This window comes from Equus przewalskii, chromosome 1 (genome assembly GCF_037783145.1).
Source record: "Equus przewalskii isolate Varuska chromosome 1, EquPr2, whole genome shotgun sequence".
NCBI lineage: Eukaryota > Metazoa > Chordata > Mammalia > Perissodactyla > Equidae > Equus > Equus przewalskii.
The window spans coordinates 118,092,278-118,113,180 of record NC_091831.1 but is presented as its reverse complement, the minus strand read 5'-3'; the positions used below and the strand labels follow the sequence as shown (position 1 = coordinate 118,113,180).

The following is a 20,903-nucleotide window of genomic DNA, read 5'->3' as shown; positions in this document are numbered from 1 at the left end:
GAAACTCTAACATGACTATACTATGTGGGAAAAAATGTCAAGTTATTTTCTTTAAGACTTTTTGAAGTGTGGTCCTCCTTTTCCCCATCTACCCCCCATTTAGGGGCTGACATTTATGTTTGGCTGGGTTCCAGGGTGAGAAGGAAAGTATTTTGGTGAAAGGAAAAGATAAGATTAATTGAACACTTATGATACTATGACTTTTCATTTTACCCAGTGAGAGTATAGAGAAATTTCCTCAATCATGTTCGTACCCCATTAACATTCTGTAAGAATTCATTTTTAAGAGTCTACCCTGAAGCCATAAAGAAATAATGTCACTTCATAACTGTTCCTGACAATCACATTAAAAAATGTGTTCCTGGAATACATTGTATGTGTTCTCATATAAACATTTATCTTTGTACATTTATGGTAATGTAAATATTTAAGTCTGAGAGCTTAAAAACTTTTATTTGCCTATTTGCATACATGTTTTTCAACATCTAGCAGTGCCAACCATATTTGCCAAATAAGCATCAGCCATAAGTTCTTGCTTTGGCACATTTCATATAATAACTCTTCTAAATTGCTCCATAGTGAAGCATCATGAGATTAGCATTTGCTTCATGAGAGAGATTTGTTGTTGTTTTTAACTGTAATGATGTGCTGTTTAAGTGGAACAGGTGCTGGGCTCTAGCTGTTTGTGTTGAAACCTGCCAAATCATACTCTTTTGTTGGATGGGCTGTTTAAATAATTTGGGAACCAGACTGTGGCCCCTGGCATGCCAAGTTTGAGTTCAAGGCCCCATATTACTGCTGCAAATCCGTTTTCACTGTATGAGGCAGATGTGTGTCATGAGCTTTATTTTCTCATTGCCGTTCTCTCTCTAATTCCTACTCCCTACTGCCACTAGAGCTCATGGGGAAGTCTAGGCTCCTTCGCTGCTGGTTTGTTTTTCTTGGAGAACTAGAAATTCTAGTAACTTTCAGGCCAGGAATAGATAGTTCACATTTGTTTGACAAATTTTTTGATTTCCTTTTAAATGGTAGGCATGGTGTTGGGCCCTGAGTATATGTAGAATTATAGTCCTTTTTGCAGGGATTGTACAGTTTAGGAGGAGAAGATAGCTGATAATCAATAATTACAACGTGGTGTGAAATAGGCAGAGATGTAAGCAGATTCCTGTGGATGGGAAGCCCAGAGGAGGGGTAGTTCATGAAGACTTGAGGTCTTGGGGTGAGGGAGTGTCCTGAAATACATCTTAATGGGTTATTTGAGCTAAACTTTAAAAATAGATAGGAATTAACTAGGTTCAGAAAGAGGGGAAAGACTTTTTCGACAGTGCTGTCCTATAAAAATATAATATGAGCCACAAATGTGTCACATATATTTTTAAACTTTCTAATAACCACATTAAAAAAGTAAAAAGCGAAATTAATTTTAATAATACATTTTATCTAACCTGATATAGCCAAAATAGTATCATTTCAACATGTAATCAATATAAAAAACGTATTACTGAGATATTTGACATTCCCTTTTTCATACTAAGTCTTCAGAATCTGGTGTGTATTTTATACTTGTAACACATCTCAATATGGACTGGCCACATTCAAGTACTCAGTAGCCACAGGTGGACAGCACAGTTTTAAAATAGGGGCCGATGAAGTCGCAAGAAGCCAAATCACTGAATGTCTTATTAACCAAGCTAAGGAGCTTTAACTTTATCCTAAGGCTGTGAGGATTTAGTAGGGGGAAAAATTATACTGTGATAGGATCACATTTGTGTTTTAGACCTATCTTGTTGCTGGATTAGAGAAGGGCAAAACTGGAAGCTGGCTGGATAGGAAGCCATTCCTGGTGGGAACTGTTGAGGAATGTAGAAGAGGAGTGGATGTATGAGAGACTTAGGAAGTATTATCAACAGGGTAAATAATTGGATTATGGAGTTGAGCAAGATTTAAGATTTAGGATGAGTTCTACGTTTCTGTTGTGAGCCACTGAATGGACAGGCAACTGAAGAGAAGCCAACCATCTGTGCCAGAAGACCAAAGATGAAAAAAGGAAACTGAGAGATTTGTCACGGAAGGTGAGGGAGGAGAATATTTCAAGGACTAGTAGTAGTCAACACTGTATCCAGCCATGAAAAGGCCAAATAAGATAAGGACTGAATAAACTCTAAGACTTAGTGATTAAGATGTCTTTGTAACTTCACCTCGAGCAGGTAGCTACATTGTAATGGATTGAGGGGCTTGAATAGTGAATGACAGCTAGAAGTGTAGCTAATTAAGAGGGATGCATATTTTCAACAAAGGATTGAAGGAAAGAGTATAGATGGAGGGAAATACAGGGATTTAGAGAAGTTTACTCCCCTCTTTTTTTAAATTAAGAAGGTCTTGGGCATGCTTCTGTGGGATTGGAAAGAACCAGTGGAGGGGAGAAATTGAAAGAGAGGAGGAGGAGTGGGGAGGGGGAAGGGGGAGAGAGAGAGGAGAGAGGTGATTGATGGACCTGAGGATTTGGAGGCAGTAGGAAGAGATGGGATCCAAGGCGTAGGCAGAGAAACTGGCCTTGGGTAGGAGGTGGTTTTCCTTTTCCAGTGAGCAGAAAGGAAAGAAGTAAAGTTGGAGGCCTTGTAAATAAATTTATAACTGCCAGAGGAAGGAAGGAGAATGAGTTGTTGACTTGTCTTCTGTCATTTTTGAGTACCTCCTAAGAGTGAAGAAGGACATGATGGAATAGGGGTTCTGAAAAAGAGTACATGAGTTTATAACAGCTTCTGAGGTGGGGGGTCGGGGGGAGTTGGGGTAGATGCACAGACAGACACATGACTAGGAAAATGAAAAAGGATTGTTAGCATTGAGGACCCATTTGAGATTGTAGACCTTGGATTTCTAGGGATACCAATTTTCATGGTGGTTTGGTTTTTCTCCAGCAGTGATCGCTTTGGGTATAGCTGAAGAAAATGTTTAATACTGACAAGAACTCATAGGGTGGGCACTGTTATTCTCCTTGATTGTAAGATGAACAGCTGGGATTTGAACCCTGGTGGTTCAGTTCCAAACCCAGGCTGTTATCCATTGCTTTGCAGATGCCTGCTTCATAGAGATATCTGAAGGACAATTGGTTGAAGGAATTAGTGATATTGAGGATTGTGACTGAAATGAACAACTGTGGGGTCCAGGCTGGGTTTGAGCAGAAACCCTGGAACGGGTAATTCAACTGGGAGAAAATGAAGGGCATGAAATGCTAAAGGTCACTGTGAAGAGCTGGTGAGGAGGGAGCAGTAATATTAGCTTTTATTTGTGGAGTACTTACTGTGTGCTAGACACTAATACGTTATTTCAGATTCTAACACTAACTCTTCTGTGTAAGTTTTATTAATGTTATAGTCTTCCCTTTGTCATTCTCCTTAAGATGAAACTGAGGATTAGAGAGGTTAAATAACATGTCCAGAGACACACACTATCAAGTGGTGGAACCAGGGTTCAAAGCCTATTCTTTCTTCTTCAAACCATATTCTTCCTAAGTAAGGAGATAAGAAGAAAAATGTGATAATGATAACAAGTGGTGGAAAGACACTGGGATATTTAATTTAGGATTTCAGAGGTGAATCATTCATTTAACAAATGTTTGTCGAGCATTAAAATGTGCCAGGCATTGTGCTAGGTATGCAGGTTACAGTAGTGAATCAAACAGACAAAAATTTCTGCCCTCGTGGATCTTACATTCTAGAGAGGGTGAGATAGGCATTAAACAAAATAAATAATTTATTGTTAGGGTTATTGTTACCTCAGAAGGTGATAGATAGGTGATGTAGAGAAAAATCAAGCTGGCAACAGGGACAGGAATGCTAAGGGATGTGTGCACCTTTTTTTTTTTTTTTTTTCGCTGAGGAAGATTGGCCCCAAGCTAACATATGTTGCCACTCTTCCTCTATTTTGTCTGTGGGTCACTGACACAGCATGGCCACTGATGAGTGGTATAAGTCCAAACCCAGGCCACTGAAGCAGAGAGTATTGAACCTAACCACTAGGCCACAGGGCTGGCCCTGTGTGCACTTTTAAAGAGGATGTCTGGGAAGGATTTGGTGAGACGTGAGCAAAGATAAGTTAAAAGTTAAGGAAGTAAGGAGACACACTAGGTAGAAGAAACATTTTGCATTGACCTTGCAGCAGAGGTGTCCCAGAACCCTAAGAGGCCAGTGTGCCTGGACTGGAGTGAGTAGAAGAGTAGACAGTGGTATAGTCAGAGAGATCTGGATTACCTGGAGCCTCTAGGCCATTGTAAGGACTTGGGTGTTTACTTTGTGAGATGGGAACCATTACAGGATTTTTAGCAAAGGAGTGACATGATCATATTATGCTTTAAAAACTTCACTCTGGCCACTGTGCTGAAAGTAGCCTAAGGAGGTAAAGAGTAAAAGCAAGAAGACTAGTTAGGAGACTCTCTTAAAAAATCCAGTTGAGAGACAGTGGTGTCTTAGACCAGGGAATTCATGAAAAGTGGTTGGATCTTTTTTTTTTTTTAAACTTTTTATTATGAAATAATGTTAGATTTACAGAAGAATTGAACAGATAGCACATAGAGTTCCCTTATACCAATTTGTCTCAACCTCTGCACTATTGACATTTTGGACTAGAGAATCCTTTGTTGTGGGGGGGTTCCCTGGTCTCTATCCTGTAGATACCAGTAGCACTCCCCCAGTTGTAACAATCAAAAATGCCTCCAGACATTACCAAATGCCCCCTGTGGGGCAAAATTGCTCCTGTTAAGAACCACTACCATATACCCTTCACCCTGTTTCCCCAGTTTTAACATCTTACATAGCCATAGTACATTTGTCAACCTAAGAGATTAGTATTGGTACAATGCTTCAACCAAACTCCAGACTCAGTGTTTCACCAGTTTTTTCCACTCAAATCCTTTTTCCGTTCCATCATCCAAACCAGGACACTACATTGCTTTTAGTTGTCTCTTTTATCTCCGCCAATGTATGACAGTTTCTTGATCTTTCCTTGTCTTTTATGACCTTGATATTTTTAAAGAATACTAGTCAGTTATTTTGTAGAATGTTCCTCAATTTGAGTTTGTCTGAAGTTTTCTCATGATTAGACTGGGGTTATGGATTTGGGGGGAAAGTATCACAGAAATGGGATACCCTTCTTCTTCTTCTTTTTCTTTTTTGCTGAGGATGATTCACCTTGGGCTAACATCTGCTGCCAATCTTCCTCTTTTTATATGTGAGCTGCCACCACAGCATGGCCACTGACAGATGAGTGGTGTAGGCCCATGCCTAGGGAACAAACCTGAACTGCCAAAGTGGAGCATGCTGAACTTAACCAAGATGCCACTGGGGCTGACACTGAAGTGTCCTTCTTATCGTGTCATATAAGAGATACATGATACCAACATGTCTTTTTTTCTTTTTTAATTTAATTTAATTTTGAGGAAGATTAGCCCTGAGCTAACTACTGCCAGTCCTCCTCTTTTTTTTGCTGAGGAAGCCTAGCCCTGAGCTAATATCCGAGCCCATCTTCCTCCACTTTATATGTGGGATGTCTACCACAGCATGGTGTGCCAAGTGGTGCCATGTCTGCACCCAGGATCTGAACCGGTGAACCCTGGGCCGCTGAGAAGCGAAACGTGCACACCTAACTGCTGCACCACCGGGCCAGTCCCCCAACATGTCTTATCACTGGTGATTACCTTGTTAAGATGGTTTCTGCCAGATTTCTTCACTGGAAATATGGTTATTTATTAAATTTTTCAATTTAATGTTTAACATTTATTAGTATTTATTTCTTAATATTTGTCATAATTATTTAGTATTTTTTATTTAATGTTTTTAATTTAAATTTATTGTATTATACTAAATTTATTATTTATTATTATTTTTCCCTTTCCATATTCTGTTCATTATAAGCAAGCTACTAAGTCCAGTACACACTCAAGGGAAGGGGAATCAAACTCCACTTCTTGGAGGGAGGAGTACCAAAGAATTTGTGGACATATATATATATATTTTTAAAATTTTTTTTACTGTGGTATAAATAGTTTACAACATTGTGAAATTTCAGTTGTACGTTAATATTTGTCAGACACCATATAAATGTGCCCCTGCACCCTTTGTGCACACTCCCTCTTCCCCCTGGTAACCAATAAATTGTTCTCTTTGTTGTAAGTTGGTTTATATTCCACATATGAGTGAAATTATACAGTGTTTATCTTTCTCTGTCTGGCTTATTTCGCTTAACATGATGCCCTCAAGGTCCATCCATGTGGCTGCGAATGGGACGATTATGTCCTTTTTTATGGCTGAGTAGTATTCCATTGTATATATACAGCACATCTTCTTTATCTAATCGTCAATCGATGGGCACTTGGGTTGCTTTCACATCTTGGCTATTGTGAATAATCCTGCAATGAACATAGAGGTGCATAAGTCTCATTGTATTGTTGATATCAAGTTCTTTGGATAAATACCCAGTAGTGGGATAGCTGGGTCATATGGTAATTCTATTTTTAATTTTTTGAGAAATCTCCATACTGTTTTGCAAAGTGGCTGCACCGGTTTGCATTCCCACCAGCAGTGGATGAGGGTTCCCTTGTCTTCACAATCTCTCCAACATTTGTTATTTTTTGTCTTGGTGATTATAGCCATTCTAATGGGTGAAAGATGATATCTAAGCATGGTTTTGATTTGCATCTCCCTGATGATTAGTGATGCTGAGTATCTTTTCATGTGTCTATTGGCCATCTGTAGATCTTCTTTGGAAAAATCTGTTCATATCCTCTGCCCACTTTTTGATTGGGTTATTTATTTTTCTGTAGTTCAGTGGTGTGAGTTCTTTATATATTATGGAGATTAACTCCTTATTGGATATATAATTTGCAAATATTTTCTCCCACTTGGTGGGTTATTTTTTCATTTTGTTCTTGGTTTGTTTGCCTTCCAGAAGCTCTTTAGTCTCATGACTTGTTTTTTCTTTTGTTCCCTTATCTGAGTGGACATCATATTAGTAAAGATCCTTTTAAGGCTCATGTCAAAGATTGTACTGTTTATATTTTCTTCCAGAAGTTTTATGGTTTCAGGTCTTACCTTCAAGTCTTTGATCCATTTTGAGCCTGTTTTTGTGTAAGGAGAAAGATAATGATCTACTTTCATTCTTTTGCATGTGGCTGTCCAGTTTTCCCAGCACCATTTATTGAAGAGGCTTTCCTTTCTCCCTTGTATGTTCTTGGCTCCTCTGTCAAGGAATAGCTGTCCGTAGATGTGTGGTTTTATTTCTGGGCTTTCAATTCTGTTCCATTGATCTGTGTGCATGTTTTTGTACTAGTACCATGCTGTTTTGATTACTATAGCTTTGTAATATGTTTTGAAGTCAGGGATTGTGATGCCACCAGCTTTGTTCTTGTTTCTCAGGATTGCTTTGGCTATTTGGGGTTTTATATTTCCTCTTATGAATGTTAAGATTCTTTGTTCTATTTCTGTGAAGAATGTCATTGGGATTCTGATTGGGATTGCCTTGAATCTGTAGATTGCTTTAGGTAGTATGGCCATTTTAACTATGTTTATTCTTCTAGTCCATCTGCATGGAATATCTTTCCATTTCTTTATGTCATTATCGATTTCTTTCAGTAATGTCTTATAGTTTTCCTTGTATAGGTCTTTCACCTCCTTGGTTGAATTTATTCCTAGATATTTTATTCTTTTTGCTGCGATTGTGAATGGGATTGTATTCTTGAGTTCTTGTTCTGTTAGTTCGTATAGTGGTATAGCAATGCCACTGATTTTTGCCACTTTGCTGTAGTTGTTGATTATTTCTAATAGTTTTCAGATCGATTCTTTAGGATTTTTTATATATAAAATTGTGTCATCTGCAGACAGTGAGAATTTCACTTCATTGGTGCCTATTTGGATTCTTTTATTTCTTTTTCCTGCCTAATTGCTCTGGCAAAAACCTCTAGTACTATGTTGAATAAGAGTGATGAAAGTGGGCACTCTTATCTTGTTCCTGCTCTCAGTGGGATGGCTTTCAGTTTTTCCCCATTTAGTATGATGCTGGCAGTGGATTTGTCATATACGGGCTTTATTATGTTGAGGTATTTTCCTTCTATACCCATTTTATTTAGAAATTTTTATCATGAACAGATGCTGGATCTTGTCAAATGCTTTCTCTGTGACTATGGAGATGATCATGTGGTTTTTGTTCCTCCTTTTCTTAATATGTTGTATCACATTGACTGATTTGTGGATGTTGGACCATCCCTGTGTCCCTGGTATGAATCCCACTTGATCATGCCTTATGATCTTTTTAGTGTATTGCTGTATTTGGTTTGCCAATATTTTGTTGAGCATTTTTGCATCTGTCTTCACCAATAATATTGCCCTGTAATTTTCCTTCTTTGTGTCATCCTTGTCTGGTTTTGGGATCAGAGTGAGGTTGACCTCATAGATTATGTTAGGAATGTTTCCATCTTCCTCAATTTTTTGGAATAGTTTGAAAAGAATGGGTGATAAATTGTCTTTGAATGTTTGGGAGAATTCTCCTGAGAAGCTGTCTGGTCCTTCACTTTTATTTTTGGGGAGATCTTTGATTACTGTTTCAATCTCTTTATTTGTGATTGATCTATTTAGATTCTCTATTTTTTCTTGATTTGGTTTGGGAGGTTGTAAGAGTCTAAGAATTTATCCATTTCTTCTAGATTGTCTGGTTTGTTGGCATATCGTTCTTCATAATACTCTCTTATGATCTTTTGTATTTCTGTGGTTTCCATTGTAATTTATCCTCTTTCATTTCTAATTTTATTCGTTTGAGCCTTCTCTCTTTTTTTCTTAGTGAGCCTGGCTAAGGGTTTGTCAGTTTTGTTTATCCTGTCAAAGAACCAGCTCCTTGTTTCATTGACCCTTTTTGTAGTCTTTTTTGTTTCAATTTCATTTACTTCTGCTCTAATTTGTATTATTTCCCTCCTTCTGCTGAGTTTGGGCTTTGTTTGCTGGTCTTTTTCTAATTCTGTTAGGTGTATTTTAAGATTGTTTATTTGAGCTTTTTCTTGTTTAATGTGGGCCTGTATTGCTATAATTTTCCCTCTTAGGACTGCTTTTGCTGTATCCCATAAGAGTTGGTCTGGTGTGTTTTCATTCTCATTTGTCTCCAAGTGTTTTTTGATTTCTCCCTTTATTTCTTTGATGACCCATTGGTTGTTCAGTAGCATGTTGTTTAGTCTCCACATTTTCATTTCTTTTCCAGATTTTTTTTTGTAGTTGATTTCTGGTTTCATGGCATTATGTTTGGAAAAGATTGTATATATGATATCAATATTCTTAAATTTATTGAAGTTTGCCTTGTTTCCCAATATATTGTCTATCCTTGAAAATGTCCCATGTGCACTTGAGAAGAAGGTATATTTTACTGTTTTTGGCTGGAGTGCTCTCCATATATCTATTAAGTTCAGCTGCTGTAGTTTTTCATTTAAGTCCAATGTTTCCTTGTTGACTTTCTGTCTGGATGATCTATCCATTGGTGTAAGTGGGGTGTTGGTGTCCCCTACTATTACTGTGTTGTTGTTATCTCCTTTTAGGTTTGTCAATAGTTGCTTTATTACTTTGGTGCTCCTATGTTGGGCACATACATGTTTATAAGTGTTATGTCTTCTTGGTGAAGAGTCCCTTTTATCATTGTATACTGCACCCTATGTCTCTCTTTACCAATTTTATCCTGAAGTCTACTTTGTCTGATATAAGTATTGCAACAGCTGTTTCCTTTTTTTGCCATTGTAGTATTCTCTTCCATCCCCTCACTCTGAGCCTATGTTTCCTAGAGGCAGCGTATTGTTAGGTCTTGTTCTTTAATCCATCCTGCCACTCTGTGCCTTTTGATTGGAAGATTCAGTCCATTTACATTTAGAGTGATTATTGCTATATGAGGGCTTAATACTGCCACCTTAGCCCTCGTTTCCCAGTTCTTTTGCATTTCCTTTGTTTCTCATCCCGTGTATTTCAGACTACCAATTTGATTAGGTAGTTTTCTCTTGGTTTTCTTCGTTTTCTCCTTGTTTATTGTAAATGTGTCTGTTCTAATTATTTTTTTAGTGGTCACCCTTAGGTTCGTATAAAAAAACTCATAGTTGAGGTAGTCCATTTTCTGATAGCCTCTTATTTCCTCAGACTATACTGATTCCATCCCTTTCCTCTTCCCTTTCTAAGTTATTTTTGTCATATCTTTTTCCATCTTGCGTTGTGAGTTTGTGGTTAAAATGATGAGATCATTTTTGTTTTGGTGTTTTCCTTTTCTTTATCCTGGATATTAAAGTTAAGTGTTTACTAACCTGATCTGATAGAGAGCTGCCATTTTCTGATTATTTCCTACCTATTCATCTCCTTACTCAGGGCCTTGTAGCCCCTTTCCTATTTTTTTTTTTTTCAGATAGGAGGACTTTTTTGAGGATTTCGTGTGGGGGGGGTGTCTTCTCACAATGGGCTCCGTTAGCATTTGTTTATCTGGGAGAGTTTTTATTTTTCTGTCATATCTGAAGGAGATTTTTGCTGGATAGAGTATTCTTGGCTGAAAGTTTTTGTCTTTCAGGATTTTGAATATATCATTCCACTCTCTCCTGGCCTGTAAAGCTCCTGCTGAGAAACCCGCTGAAAGCCTGATAGGGGTTCCTTTGTAAGTTATTTTCTTCTGCCTTGCTGCCCTTAGTATATTTTCTTTGTCCCTGACTTTTGCCAGCTTCACTGCTATGTGCCTTGGAGTGGGTCTTTTTACATTGACATTGTTAGGAGATCTGGAGGCCCCTTTCACATGGATTTCCAGCTCCGTCCCTGGGTTTGGGAAGTTCTCAGCTATTATTTCTTTGAACAAGCTCTCTGCTCCATTCTCCTTCTCTTCCCGTCTTGCATACATATAATTCGTATGTTGCATTTCCTGATTGTGTCTGATATTTCTCTGAGAGCTTCTTCATTTCTTTTTAGTCTTAGTTCTCTCTTCTCCTCTGTCTGAAGCATTTCTATAGTACTATCATCTAACTGGCTGATTCTCTCTTCCATATTGTCAGCTCTCTTGTTTAGGGAATCCAGATTTTTCTTTATTTCACCCATTGTGGTTTTCATCTTCAACAATTCTGATTGGTGGTTCTTTATGGTTTAAATCTCCTTTGTGAAGAAGCTCCTGAATTCACTAATTTGTCTTTCTGTGTTTTCTTGTAACTCGTTGAGGTTTTTTTTATGATAGCTGTTTTGAATTCTTTGTTGTTTAAATTATGGATTTCTGTGTCTTCAGGGTTGGTTTCTGGGTACTTGTCACTTCCCTTCTCATCTGGAGCTTTAATAAACCTACTCATATTGCTTGATGGATGGATTTTTACTTCTTCGTGTTGCTCTTATCTGGTCACAGCTGCCACATACTGCCTACTGGGTGGGGATCAGGCACTATGTATTCTGGGCCTGGCATGAGCAGGGGCTCCGCACCTCCAGCTGCTGACTGCTTTTCTTCCCGAGCAACTGTTCGATGGCAGATCTGGAGCACTGGGCAGGGGTAGGGGTACTCTCATTCCCTAGCACTTCCCCTGCCTCTGCTCATCTCTCTGTGTGGAGTTCTGGATGATTGAAGGACTGTGCACTTTCTCTTTCCCCAACTGCCGCTGCCTCCCTCTCTGCTCTGTGCTCTGGGCCATAGTGGGGCTGGAGTGCTGGTTGGGGATGGGGCACCTCTCCTCACTTGCGTACTTTCCCTGCCTCCGCTGCCACGCTCTCTGCACTGTGCGCGGTCGATTATGGGCCTGGAGTACCAGAAGGGGATGTGAGACCTCTCCTTACCTGCACACTTTCTCTACCGCTGCTACCAAGCTCTCTGCACCATGCTCCGGGCAGTCCTAGGGCTCAAGTTCCAGGCAGGGACGGGGCACCTCCCTTACCTCTGCAATTTCACCACTGCCGCTGCCACACTCTCTGTGCTGTGACGTAGATGATTCTTGGGACGGAGTGCTGGGTGGGGATGCGGCACCTCTTCTCACCTGTTCACTTTCCTTGCCGCCACTACCATGCTCACCACACCGTGCTCTGGAAGATTCTGGGGCTGGAGTACCAGGTGTGGACGGGGCGCCCTTTTCATCCGTGCCCTTCCCGCCGCTGCAGCCCTTCTCATTCCACAGAGCTCCTGCAGATCAGCTTCCCCTTCCTCTGGCAGATCCAGCCCCACCACCACCTTCAGGCATATGACTGCATCGGTTTTTCAGATGTCTTTTGTGTTGTGTACATGTCCTCTGTTGGTTTATCAATGTCCTTTTGGTTGTATCTTAGAGGGGAGAGTCCAAGGGAAAAGCTCACTCTGCTGTGATGCTAATGTCACCACTCCTTTGTGGACATATATTAAAACCACCACAATAGTTGGTAAATATCTTGGGGGAGATGCTTTGAAGCTTTGCCAGTATCCTGTTTCACCCCACTAATTTTAGCATTCATCAGTGGATCTTGCATGCAGTAATGATTGCTATATTGTTCTAAAAGTAGTTTTTATTTCTCTCATTTTTTATGCATTTATTAATTGGAAGTCTTTTGTAAGGAAGTTTTGTCCCTTCTCATCTATCTATCTATTTAATCATTTATATCAGTTCCAATTCATGGATATTTATTTTATCCTTAGGATTATAATTCAGTGCTATCATTATTTATTTTGTTGACCAAATTATTCCAGTTTTTGCCATTGGGAGCTGTTTTAGGGTTGACTTCTGTGTTCTTTGATGTGCTCTTATCCTTTGTGTGTGTACATTTACACTTCTTTATTCTCTAGCACTACCAGATGCTTCAGGTTCATCTTGTATTTTTCCTGCCCTAGCCCTTGACTCATTTCTCCAAGAAACCCTGGTTCCTTTTTTTGGAGAAGGGTATTTTGAGGCCAAGATCTGGATGTTAGGTGTGCTTGTTACTACTGGGGTGTCACTGCTTCTAGACACTCTCAGTGGACAGAGAGCTATGAAATTTATGTATGTATACCAATCTATGTTTCCACACATATGTATGTTTATTTCTGTATGTAAAAATAGGCTTGCGTTCATACCTATATGTCTGACTAAATGGATATGTTTTGATCCAACTAGGTTTGCTGATAGATTGGATGTGGAATGTGAAAACAGAAGAGTTAAGGATGAATCTAAGGTGAGCAACTGGAAGGATGGAGTTGTCATTAACAAAGAGCAGGTTTCTGAGGAGAGTTCAAGAGTTCTGTTCCAGACTGGCTAAGTTTTTGAGATGTCTAACAGACATGCTAATAGAGATGCTAATAGAGATGTCAAGTCAATAGTTGAACATAGGAATCTGAGTTCAGAGGAGAATGATCTAGGTTGGATACATCTGGGAGTTGTTAGTATAGATATCACCTGAGGAGTGAGTGTAGCTAGCAAAGAGATTCAAGGACTCGCTCCTGGGTGTTTCAGTCAGAGAGATCCTCCTGGAGCAGTTCTGCAAGATGATAAGGATTGGAGTGTGGCTATAGGTAGCTTTTGTATTCATCATTAATAAACACTCCATAACTATTATTTGCTAAAGCACTGAGCTGTTTCGGGGGTTAGCAGAGCTCCCTTCTTTCATAAATCTACAATCTAAGATGAAACAAATTACAGTCTTAAGAAGATGGTACCAATGGAAGGCAAGTACCAGGTAATGATGCAAATATAACATACTAGAGAAACTTGTTAGAGTACATGGACGTAAGAAACATGAACTCAAACGTGTGCCAGCTATATATAAACACGGATATAAGTGTGCGTCAGTCAAGAAACTTGTCATAGTTTCTTGCATACACTAGTAATTATCAACAAGCAGAGCTCCTCTGTATGTTGACCTTGGTTTCACAGGTTGCTTCTGCTCTTGGTCCCCTGACATTATAGGGTCTTGGGTTGGTAATTGTGCCTGTAGTAATTGGCTGTCAATTAACCTATTCAGTGAACTCTCTAGGACGGTTTCTGCTGTGCTTAACTTTTTAACTTTTGCCTGTCTGTAATGTGAATTGCACAATCAAGGGGATTCGAGTCAAGACTGCTTAAAATAAGGTGAAGCAGACGTGACCTTACCATCTTCTGTGGACATATTTATTTTTTGACTGCTTCTTTTATGGATGGTCTTAGACATTTCACATTTATCATTTGGTTATTAAAGTCATACCCAAAATGCAATTATAGAACTTTAAAAGTAATGTAAACATGTAATGTAGTAAACTGAGGTTTTAGTAAAATATTTTAATTTCCACTCCTTTGCACCAAAAATGGGTAGGCTTTCATTGCCAGCTGCTAAGAGGTGGTATAACATGAGACAGGCGAACAGTACGTATTGAGTAATTACTTGTCAATTACACTTTAGGAACTGTAAGAAAAATAAGGGATTTATTTACTTTATGGGATAGGGGGCAGAGTATTGCAGGATTCTATTCTCAGTTCTCCTGCTCAATGGCTGGTAAAGCTGTTATCCATTTGTATGTACTGGTATATTGTATTCATTAATTGTGGGAAACTTGAGCATATTTATATGCTGAGTAGAAAGAGACTGTACCTTGACTGCAAAGACTTTGTCTTATTAGCGTAGTCCCTCACATGTAATGGGTACTCCAATAGTTGTTTGAATTAAGGAATCATGTAAGATACTTGACTCTTATAAAGTAAGACACAAAGAGTTATTTAGCTTGTTCAAGAAAACTTAAGATACTAAAAAGTTTAATTGTCTAAGTCAAAGTTAGAGCAAAATAAAATAAATCTGTATGGTAACATCCTCATTTTAGGATAAGCCAAACAAATAACACTACTCTATAAAAACATGATCGCTATCCTTCAAGTAGCTCATGATCCTACCTTCCAGGAATAGTCAAGAATTCTAGTTCAGGAGTCAAACTGCCTGAATTTGAATCCTGGCTCAACTACTTACTTATTAGCCATGTGACCTTAAGTTAGTTTCTTAACTGTGCTTCAGTTTCCTCATTTGTAAAAGGGGGATAATATTTGTACCTACTTTATGAGGTTGTAAGGTGAAATAGGAATATGTAGAAAGCACGTAAGTGTTTGACAAACAGTAAGTGTTTAATTAATTTTAACTGTTCTAAAAATGCTGAGAGACTAATATCTTAAGGTTTTTGATTTTCTAAAAAATTCATGTGTGATGAATGATAAGTAAAGGAAAAATTTAAAAACCCTATGTGAACAAGGGAAAAAGACTGATGGGAAGTAACCCGATATACTCATAGTGATGTGTTGGAACTATAAATAATAGGTTTTCTACTTTTTGCTGTCTCCATTTTTTTCCCTCTTAATTTGTTTAGCAGATTTTTATTAAATATTTGACTATAAGCCAGACATTGGGCTTTCGTGAGCATAGTACTTGTTGAGAGTCAGCATTGCATTGTGGTTAAGAGCATGGATTCTGGACCCAGACTGCCTGGGATTGAATCTCATCTCTGCCACTTAGTAGCTGTGTGATCTTGGGAAAATTATTTTTCTATGCCTTAGTGTTTTCATCTGTAAAATGGGGATAATGCTAGTACCTTCCTCAGATGATTTTTAATGAGGTAATATTGGAAAAGTGCTTAAAATAGTGCCTAGGGCGTAGTAAGTATCATGTGTTTGTTGAATAAAATAAAGGATGGTAGAAATATTACATTTAAAAATTAATGAAAGATTTTAGCTATCCAGTGTATTTATAGGTTTATCCATATTAAGTAGACTTTTCCTAGATTTTAGAGAAAAGTTTTCTTCTTACTCCCTTACTTCTACCTCTCTGAGCTTCTTTGGTTCCACTGATGGGGAGGAGCAGGAAACTATGTTTTTTTATGTGATAGGAAAACTTTTCATTGTTTAAATTTAGCTCCCTCCCCCCACCATAATTTTCAAAGCAGATTTAGTTACTTTGTTATTACAAGAGTGGATGCCATGGTATACCTCTTAACTATTTTGTAATAATGAGTTGAATATTTCAAATGCTGAGAAACTGCCTTCTTCCCAGGTGTGCAACAGTTTTTATAGATTTTATTTGGGTGTGGAGTAGGAGTAATTGTGGGAGTTTGTGCGAAAGGAGATTAAAGGTATTGGAGAAACAATAAAAAGTATTTTCCTAATGCCAGTTCTCTCCTTGACTTGAAAAATTATTTTTGCAGCAATACTCCTAGACTGTTTTTCAGCATTTGCCTTTTGAGGACCTGCTGCATTCACAGTATTAAACCTCACAACTGAAATGTTTTAGGTAGGCTGCCAGATCTTAATTCAGCTGTTGGTTCTGAAGTTACAAGTTAAAAGAGGTTGGTATAATATGAGAGTGATGAGAGGGAGAGAAGAGAAACCTGTGGTTTGATAACCTTTTTTCTTCTATGTAGTGTAAGAGCAAGTTTACATTGTTTTTTATATACTCCCTTCCGTATAAATGTGTTCTGTACATTGTAGGATGATAGCATCAGTGAATATGTAAATTGTACCGTCAGTAGCATAGAAATAATTTATAAATAGAGTAGTTCCTATTTTAGGGAGTTAAACTTTAATTATTGACTTAGATTTTATTTCACATGTATTTTTTAATTAAACATATGCAAATAAAATTTGAATTATATTATAAATGCAACTTGTGGTTCAAATGTCAGTTTTGTGTTCCAAAAGCCTAGCAAAAAATCATCATCTGGAAAAGGATATGTTTTGTATTCTTTTGTAAAAGGCAACTACAGGACTTTGTAGCTGCATGAATGTTGACCCTCTCTCATCTCCTTTGGGACTGTGTGGCCTGGGTTTTCATGGACGAGCTGTCTGACTGGGAAACTGAGTCCTACTGTACATAATGACTTCCCTCTCATTCTCTCTGTCCTTTTTGGCTGCACATCTGGAGTGGAGTTTGATATGCCTATTATACTATATACATCTTTAAAAAATTAGTAGCTTTTATGATAGGAAAAAAGTTAACTTTTATTGTAGAAAAAATTGGAGAAATATAGAATAAGTAAAAAGGAGAAAATTTATTATTCTGTCATCCAGAGATAACCAGCACTAGTAATTTGGTGCCTTTCCCCCCATTTTTTTGGTGTGTATATACATTTCAAATACCTAATTGACATCATACTGTATATAGTAGAGATATGGTTTACGTGTCAGTTATAGTTGGTGCAGTAAGCTGGTCATACTGTGAGAGGCATGCAGGAGTTGAGACTGGCTAAGGAGATAGTAGATTGATGTTCACAACAGGAGATGCTTTTCATTTAGAGGAATTGATATTTTTCTCTTTTTCATATTGCTAAACTAAATTTGAATAACTTACATGCGTGTTTGAAGCAGCTTCACTTTTTAAAATCTCGTATCCTACTCTTTTTTTGATAATATCTTATGGACATTTTCCTATATCATTAAAAAGTCCTACCTCTTCCCCACTCCATGTTCACTGTCTGATAGATTGAGAACTGGCAATAATAAAGGATTTATTAGTTGAATAGGCCCTTGATAGCCTCAAAGAATATGTCTCAAATCTCTTGGGCCTTTTTTTTGAGCAGTGCTGTCCAATAGAAATTATGCCTGCCACATAATTTCCAATTTTCTAATAGCCATATTTTTAAAAGTACAAAGAAACAGGTGAAATTAATTTTAATGATACATTTTATTTAATCCATTATAACTAAAATATCGTCATGGTACATATATTCACTATAAAAAATTATTCAGATGTTTTACAATCTTTTTTCTTACTAAATCTTCAAAGTCCAATGTATATTTTCCACTTGCAGCGCATCTCAATTCAGGCTAGCCACATTTTGAGTGCTCAGTAGGCACATATGGCTAGTATTAGCACAGTGCTAGAACATATAATTTCCTCCAAGAAGTGCAATAAAGTAGCACTTTGCAGTACTCTGGAAAGGAGTGTAGTGAGAAGAAAACAGCAAAGCCAAGTTACATCGTGGATGCTGAGCGCTCATTTTGATGTCTCATGAAGTTTTAAACCTTTACCTTAATAAAATTACATATTCCTATTTTTACGGACTTTCATGTGACACAATGTTAAATTTGTAGTTGTCTGAAGGTCTACTGGGTATACTCCTTGTAGTAATTCTCAGAATGGTCAGTAAGACCAATTCCATATTCTAATATTTTGCATAACTGAGAGTTTGCAAGTACACCTTGTGGTTTAAGACCTGAGAACAAATAAATTTTATCCTTCCTTGTAGAGTATACCTTTATGAAGTGAGTAATAAACAAACGCATGAACATGTGACATGTGCCTATATAAATTATATATCTATATATATAACACATGCAAACGCATTTATCATAATCCTAATTACTCTTAAGAAACAATAGCAATTAAAATCATTCTATTCTTTTTAAAATGAATTTGTGGTATGATAAGAAAGATGTGGCATGATCAGGAAGATCCCTAAAGTTAATGAGATAAACTGAATATATAATATACTGGAAGAGTATTGAAGAAGCTTTGCTTTTAATTTAGTTTGTGATCATGTGAAAAAATTCCTTAACATCTCTAAGCTTTAGTTTGTTCTGTAAGATGGAGATAATCCTGCCTTTTTTTCTTAATATGATTTTGATTATCAAATATGTTGAATGGAGACTAAAGGGATGAGTCTTATGCATCTTTGTGTCCCCAGGACTTAGTATAAGGTCTGACGCACTCACACTCAATAAATATTGAACTCAAAGGCTGAAAATATGTAAAATAACTTCCTAAACTGAGAGTGCTACAAGAGGAAGCTATTACTTTATTATACTTGATTTGTACTATTTCTTCTTATTTAAGTTCTTTACTGGAATATGAGAACTGTAATAATTAATATTTGCCCATACAGTCAATCAGTAGGATTGCGTGTTGTGGTTGTATTTATACTTACCGTTAATATTTTACTCATCAGATCTTGTCTGTAAATAAGTATATCTCTAAAATATGTTATAGTTACCTTGTTTTAAAAGATGTCTAGCACTTAAATATCTTTATCTCTGTTTAAACAGTTAAAATTTTTTTTGTTATTATTGGGAGATAGAGATGACTGTTTTCACTGTACTCAGTCTTTATTAGCTTAAAAGTCAGCCTGAGACACAAATGCAAGCTCATTGGATGCCAAAATTGTGGAAGCAAGGTAACAGTATTTTAATTACTGGCATGTATAATTTAATTACTGGTCTAACAACCAGAAAATGCCCTGAATAAGAATGGTCTTCTCATTTCTATATTGATGAAACTCCGTCTTTTTCCTCCGCAAAGGATGGGGCACCTCATAAGTGCTTAAGGTGGAAGTAAAGCAAAATCATAATTTAAGAGCAAATAATGTCCACCCAGAACAGCTTTTCAAAGTGATCTTCATGAAAACATTAGCTTTTTCTAGCATCAGCTTTGAGTTTCTATAACTGCCCACTCACTGAGTCATCTGTAGCAATTGAAAATTTGGATATGTCCTATTTTTTAAGGTATTTTTTGATAAAGTGGCTTCCTTTTATCTCTCATGAATGAAGTAAGCAAGCCTCATATAGAATAGCCTGCACAGTGTATGCCTTATTGTTTCCTGGGAGCAAGTGAGGAACTTTAGGAAGCAATCGAATGTTGTCCATGTATTAGGACACCATGAACTAAATGATGCATTTTGGGAGTAGTTGGCATAATTTTCTGTTTTATATTCCCTCACTTCTACGTTCCACCAAAATCTTTTAGTATCTTTGGCTATTTGATGACAGAAAGATAAAGTGAACTCGATTTTTCTCCACGTGACAGTATATGTTAAAATTGTTGGTATGAAGAAACATGGTACATATTACTAATAGAGATATATGCAGTGACAGTGTAGAACACTTGGCCAAATGAAAAGTGAATGATCTATTGATTGAGTGAAATCACTGACCTCAATTAAAGGAGGAGGGAACTTGCTGCTTCTCTTCCCTTGTTGATCTTTTCTCCCTGATGGCTAGATATGTATTTTTAAGTGATTCTGTTAAAAAAATCCTCTGCTTATTTCTATTCCATTCTGAATTTTACTGTTTGGTATTGTGATCAGGCATAAGAGAGAGAGGATTGAAATCTTGTTTTTTCTCTAATTCCACTGCTAGTGTATCTCGCATCTGCTCATTCTTAGCTTAGAAAATTATAATTCGTTAAAAGCAAGATGTTCACCTCCTGACTACTTGTTGTAATCTAGTTTAGCTTGTGCATTTGACGATAAGCTCTGCAGTTATTTTTGGTTCTTCATATCAGTGTCTGACTGATGAAGTTCAAATGAATAATTATTTGTGGAAAAAAATGAAAAATATGTTCATAGGTGATTTGGGAGTTTAGTTGACCCATGAACTACAATTTTTGTGTTGCATTTTTTAAGAAGCAGAAGAAAAGGAACATGATTTTAGTTACGTAAGTACTTTTCATACCCTTAACAATTATATTGTAACTAGTGCAGGTTGACTGTCATAGTGATATTTCAATTTTTGGTCCCTGGGTATCATTTTTGAGAAAGTACTGAGAAAGCAAGAAGGCTATATATTCTTAAGGTTTAGTGCTACAGTTGAACCACTTCTTGAATTGCCAGCAAATTGAACTGTTAGGAGGAAAGGAAATGGTATGTATAGCAAAACTTTTCTCTAGGGCAGGAAAAAAGTTGCTCTTTTTTTTTTTTTTTTTTTTTAAAGATTTTATTATTTCCTTTTTCTCCCCAAAGCCCCCCAGTACATAGTTGTATATTCTTCGTTGTGGGTTCTTCTAGTTGTGGCATGTGGGACGCTGCCCCAGCGTGGTCCGATGAGCAGTGCCATTTCCGCGCCCAGGACTCGAACCAACGAAACACTGGGCTGCCCGCAGCGGAGCGCGTGAACTTAACCACTCGGCCACGGGGCCAGCCCCAAAAGTTGCTCATTTTTATAAGGTGATTATTTTGGAGATGGTACTTTTGTAGTTTGAGATTATTGTGAACTG

At 37.5% G+C, this 20,903-nt stretch overlaps 1 protein-coding gene and 1 long non-coding RNA gene across 12 annotated transcripts in view; one reads left to right on the top strand and one right to left on the bottom strand.

The window, feature by feature from the left end:
* The window catches only part of LOC139075837 (uncharacterized), a 128,994-nt gene extending 120,992 nt beyond the window's left edge, over window positions 1-8,002 (bottom strand). The window contains exon 1 of the long non-coding RNA XR_011526733.1: window positions 7,887-8,002. This is a non-coding gene — a long non-coding RNA (uncharacterized lncRNA). The remainder of the gene's footprint in view (window positions 1-7,886) is intronic.
* Window positions 1-20,903, top strand: part of PEAK1 (pseudopodium enriched atypical kinase 1) — a 296,021-nt gene that overhangs the window by 1,862 nt on the left and 273,256 nt on the right. For 3 of the 11 annotated variants that reach the window (XM_070573639.1, XM_070573671.1, XM_070573661.1), the window contains exon 2: window positions 13,085-13,142. The exons of the other annotated variants lie outside the window; for them this stretch is intronic. The gene's annotated coding sequence lies outside the window, so the exon portion shown is untranslated. The remainder of the gene's footprint in view (window positions 1-13,084; window positions 13,143-20,903) is intronic. 11 annotated transcript variants of the gene reach the window in all.